The sequence below is a fragment of the Piliocolobus tephrosceles genome, chromosome 21 (genome assembly GCF_002776525.5).
Source record: "Piliocolobus tephrosceles isolate RC106 chromosome 21, ASM277652v3, whole genome shotgun sequence".
NCBI lineage: Eukaryota > Metazoa > Chordata > Mammalia > Primates > Cercopithecidae > Piliocolobus > Piliocolobus tephrosceles.
Window position 1 is genome coordinate 48,975,724 of NC_045454.1, and position 5,908 is coordinate 48,981,631.

The window sequence follows — 5,908 nt, forward strand, 5'->3', positions numbered from 1 at the left end:
CTGCAAGCTCCGCCTCCTGGGTTTACGCCATTCTCCTGGCTCAGCCTCCCGAGTAGCTGGGACTACAGGCGTCCGCCACCTCGCCCGGCTAGTTTTGTGTGTGTGTGTATTTTTTAGTAGAGACGGGGTTTCACCGTGTTAGCCAGGATGGTCTCGATCTCCTGACCTCGTGATCCACCTGTCTCGGCCTCCCAAAGTGCTGGGATTACAGGCTTGAGCCACTGTGCCCAGCCTATTTATTAATTATTATTATTATTATTATTATTATTATTATTATTGAGATGGAGTCTCCCTCTGTCACCCAGGCTGGAGTACCGTGATGTGATCTTGGCTCACTGCAACCTCCACCTCCCAAGTTCAAGCAATTCTCCTGCCTTAGCTTCCCAAGTAGCTGGGATTACAGGTGTGCACCACCACACCTGGCTAATTTTTGTATATTTAGTAGAGATAGGGTTTCACCATTTTGGCCAGCCTGGTCTCGAACTCCTGACCTCTGGTGATCCACCAGCCTCAACCTCCTAAAGTGCAGGGATTACAGGCGTGAGACACCGCACCTGGATGAGAAATTATTTTATTTATTTACATATTATTTGGAGATGGGGGGCGGGTGTCTCACCATGTTGCCCAGGCTGGTCTCAAACTCCTGATCTCCATGAGCCACCACACCCGGCCAAGTTTGTCTTTTAAAGAGGAATGATAAAAGAACCAGAAAGAGCTCTTGGAAATGAAAACTCTTGATAGTCACTGGGCATGGTGGTGCATGCCTGTAATCCCAACACTCTGGGAGGTTAAGGCAGGCAGATCGCTTGAGTTCAAGAGTCTGAGATCAGCCTGGGAAACACAGTGAAACTAAAAATCAAAAACATTAGCCAGCATGGTGGCAGGCACGTGTAGTCCCAGCTACTTGGGAGGCTGAGGCAGGAGGATCGCTTGAGCCCTGGAAGTCAAGGCTACAGTGGGCTGTGATTGCATCACTGCACTCCAGCCTAAGCAACACAGTGAGACCCCGTCTCAAAAAAAAAAAAAAAAAGGTAATAGTCAAAATTAAAATGTCAATAGAAGGGTTGGAAGAAAAAGTAGAAAGTCGGGGAATGGGAGGAAGGTAGGCAAGAAAATGAGAAGATCAATCCAAGAAGTCCACCCTATGACAATAACGTGTTCCACAAAGACACCAGAGAAACCAAACTGGAAGACATCACCAATGATATCATTCAAGAAAGTTTCCCAGGAAGAGAACACATGAAAAGCCCACAAAATACTCAGCACAATGGTTGAAAATAGACCCACACCAAACCCCCCAGTGTGAAAGTGCAGGATGTAGGGAACAAGAAGATTCTACAAGCTTCCAGAGAGAGAGAGAATAGCCATGGGACAGGCAAAGGATTAGGAAACAGGACAACTTCTGATCATTCAGCTGCCCAAGACTAGAAGCTGGAAAACATGGGGCAAAAGAAAATTATCCACCCACAATACTGTCAGCCAAACCACTAATTACCCAGGAGAGTAGGAGGAAAACACTTTCTCTGGAAATCCTAGGGGGTGCACATTCCTAAAACAAGGGACCAAACCAAGAAACAGGAAGATCCATGCCCAAGAAACAGGAGCTACATCCCAAGAATCCCCTTGTGCCAAAGAAGAGAGGGGCCAGGATCACAGCTGGGCAGTAGGAACAACCAGTCCTGAGTGGAGACGTCAGTTCTGGTGGAGAGGCTGGGGGGAAGAAAGTGTCACAGATACATAAAACCAAGGCGATGACTAACTACAGGGAAATAAAAAAGCAGGTCCCAGAAAATAATGTTCTTAGTATACATTGCTCCACTGTCAATAATATTTATATTAATATAGAGTATAAGCACTGAATTTTCATTTAAGCAAAAATTGTGATTTAACTATTGGGGGAGCAGAATGCCTAAGAGAGCTAAATTTTGACCTTCAGGAATAGGAAGTCAATGGACAACATCCAACTGATAAATCAAGGGATGTGTAAAATACATTATTTTGAAATATGGAGGTGAATACTTGAAAACAGCAACAGCAACCCCTGAGAAGTGGCACATTATATTGCTTTGTCTTCAGCACACAGTAAAACACCCTGTAAATATCAGCTGCTGTTCATATCAACAAGAATATACTTACCCTTGAGGGACTCAACTCATTGCTGAGTTGAGGAGCTTTATTTATATATTCTGGGTTTTATTTTTACACTTGATCTTAGCCAAAAGGCCGAGAAGTGGTAGAGTTTTATTTTTTTAAACACTTCTTGATAGCTTATTACACGCCATGAGTATCAGCAGGTTTAATTTAACAGATTGAAAAATACAGCCAGTGGCTCACGCGTGTAATCCCAGCACTTTGGGAGGCCAAGACGAGCAGATCACTTGAGGTCAGGAGTTCGAGACCAGCCTGGCCAACATGATGAAACCCGTCTCTACTAAAATACAAAAATTAGCTGGGTGTGGTGGCGCGTGCCTGTAGTCCCAGCTACTTGGGAGGTTGAGACATGAGAATCGCTTGAACCCAGGAGGCAGAAGTTGCAGTGAGCTGAGATCATGTTAATGCGCTCCAGCCTGGGTCATAGAGTGAGACTCTGTCAAAAAAGAAAGAAAGAAAGAAAAACAGAAAAGAAAAGCAATATGAAAGTCAAATTTCCATGTCCATAAATAAAGTTTTATTGGAATGCAGCTATGGTCTTTGGCTTCCGTATTATCTATGGCATTCCTGCAATGGCAGAGCTGAGCAGTTGGGACAGAGACCAGCAGAACAGAGACAGTTTGCTGGGCCCTGAGTTAGAGGATGAGGTCATGGGAGGATGAAGAGGGATCCTGGAGGAGAGATTTAGGAGCTGCTCTTGAGTAGACATGGCTTGTCTTCCGGAATAATGTGCATCTCCTGTTCTCCTTACTTGATCTTTTCTTTTCTTTTCTTGAGACAGGGTCTTGCTCTGCTGCCCAGGCTAGAGTGAAATGGCATACTCATAGCTCACTGCAGCCTCGACCTCCCAGGCTTACGTGATCCTCCTGCCTCAGTCTCCCAAGTGGCTGGGACTACAGGCATGCACCACCACACCCAGTTAATTTATTTTGTTTTTGGTAGAGACAGGGTCTCACTATATTGGCCAGGCTGGTTTCCAACTCTAGGGCTCAAATAATCCTCCCACCTCAGCCTCCCAAAGTGCTGGGATTGCAGGCGTGAGCCTTCATGCCGGGCCTCCTTCCTCAGACTTTACCCTCTCATCTGCTTCTGTTTATTTGTTCTGTAAGGGTCTTTTATGTGCCAGGCTCCAGACCTAAATGGTTGCCGGGGCCAGGGCTGGTCGTTACCCTCACTAGGAACATATAGTCTGTCGTGGGAAGCAAGGACAGAGGGAGACTGACGATAAAGAGTGAGACAGGATAACAGGTGGGGATTCCAGCTTTGACAATAGAGAGTGACTAAGTGGCCAGGGAGGGTCACTTGGAGAAGCTGAAAGTGCAGAGAAGTAGTTGGACTTGAGAAGAGCTGGGGGAAGAACATAGTACTGGGAGATGGGAAGAGCAGGTGCAAAGGTCCTGTGGCTGCCCCATGCCTGAGCTTTTGGGAGACAAGGGAGAAGCTGGGAGCAGAGAGGTGACAGCCACTGGACTGCACAGGTGATGAAGTGCTGGGAGGCACGCTGAGTTTAGTGGGAGCCACAGGAAGCTTTTTTTGAGTCTCACTCTATTGCCCAGGCTGGAGTTCAGTGGCCTGATCTCAGCTCACTGCAACCTCCGCCTCCTGGGCTCAAGTCATTCTCCTGCCTTAGCTTCCCAAGTAGCTGGGATTACAGGCGTGTGCCACCACGCCCAGCTAATTTTTGTATTTGTTTGTATTTTGTTTTTGAGGTGGAGTCTTCACTCTGTCACCCAGGCTGGAGTGCAGTGGTGTGATCTCCACTCACTGCAACTCCGCCTCCCTTCACCCCATTCTCCTTCCTCAGCCTCCCAAGTAGCTGAGACTACAGGCACCCACCACCACGCCTGGCTAATTTTTTTGTATTTTTAGTAGAGATGGGGTTTCACTGTGTTAGCCAGATGGTCTCGATCTCCTGACCTCGTGATCTGCCCGCCTCGGCCTCCCAAAGTGTTGGGATTACAGGCGTGAGCCACCGCGCCCGGCCGAGTTTTTATTTTATTTTTAAAATTATTTATTTATTTTTGTTTTATTTTATTTTTTATTTTTTGAGACAGAGTCTCGCTCTGTCACCCAGTCTGGAGTTCAGTGGCGCGATCTCAGCTCACTGCAAGCTCCGCCTCCCGGGTTCACGCCATTCTCCTGCCTCAGCCTCCTGAGTAGCTGGGACTACAGGCACCCACCATCACGCCAGGTTAATTTTTTGTATTTTTAGTAGAGATGGGGTTTCACCCCATTAGCCAGGATGGTCTCGATCTCCTGACCCTGTGATCTGCCTGCCTCGGCCTCCCAAAGTGCTAGAATTACAGGCGTGAGCCACTGCGCCCGGCCTAATTTTTGTGTTTTTTTTAGGAGAGATGGGGTTTCACCATGTTGGTCAGACTGGTCTCAAACTCCTGACCTCAGATGATCCACCCGCCTCGGCCTCCCAAAGTGCTGGGATTACAGGCGTGAGCCACCGCGCCCGGCCGGGAAGCTTTTAAGGCCGGATGTGACGCAGACCCAGTTTCCACAGATGAAACCTGCAAGCATGGCTGGAAAACAACCTGCCCGGCTGCCTCTTAAGGACGAGGAAGACGGGGCAAGGGTTTTCCAGCAAAGGCATCCAAAGCAGCTCGTCCCAAGAGTCCCTTCGCTCAAGGAATCGAGAATGGCCGGGCAGACAGCGACTGTGGTTGCAGAATGAGTGATGCAGCGTTTTTCCTCGAAAGAGCCAGCGTTCCTCCCCTGAATCCCGGAGTCCCCTGGCTGGGGGGAGAAAGCTAAATTTAAAGGCATGCTAATTGGGGCAGTGTGATCTAACTGCAGACTCCAGTCAAGGACTGGCTAGGCAAGGGACGACTTCCACGGAGGCCACAGTGGCTCAGGTGTCCCCACGTCCAGCTGCAGTGGCCCCCACCCCGGCCTGTCCTCCAGGTTCAGAAAGCTCAGTTGTGAGGCTGCACACGGTAGCTCATGCCTGTAATCCCAGCAATTTGGGAGGCTGAGGCGGGTGGATCAGTTGAGGTCAGGAGTTCGAGACCAGCCTGGCCAACATGGTGAAACCCCATCTCTACTAAAGATACAAAAATTAACCGGGTGTGGTGGCTGGCAAGTGCCTGTAATCACACCTACTTGGGAGGCTGAGGTAGGAGAATCGCTTGAACCCAGGAGGTGGAGGTTGCAGTGAGCCAAGATCATGGCATTGCACTCCAGCCTGGGTGACAGAGCAAGATTCCGTCTCGAAAAAAAAAAAAAAAAGAGTTGGAAATTCATGTGCTGAAAAAGGCTGAACAAGACGCAGGAGCCTGGGTCCCTGACACTGTCCAGCATTGCCTGCCTCAGTCATGATGCATTTCTATCCATTTCAAGCCTCTAGCATTTGGAGTTCTCCATCCCAGGCAGCCAATCCCAGCCCTGATTGATAAATTATGTAAAGTGCCTGTCACGTGACTCATCATCTACTATGTTCGTTGCCTACTACGATTTCCAACAGTATTTGTAGAGAAGAATAAGAATCGTGCCGTGCCGGCCGGGCGCGGTGGCTCAAGCCTGTAATCCCAGCACTTTGGGAGGCCGAGACGGGTGGATCACGAGGTCAGGAGATCGAGATCATCCTGGCTAACACGGTGAAACCCCGTCTCTACTAAAAATACAAAAAACTAGCCAGGTGAGTTGGCGGGCGCCTGTAGTCCCAGCTACTCGGGAGGCTGAGGCAGGAGAATGGCGTGAACCCGGGAGGCGGAGCTTGCAGTGAGCTGAGATCCGGCCACTGCACTCC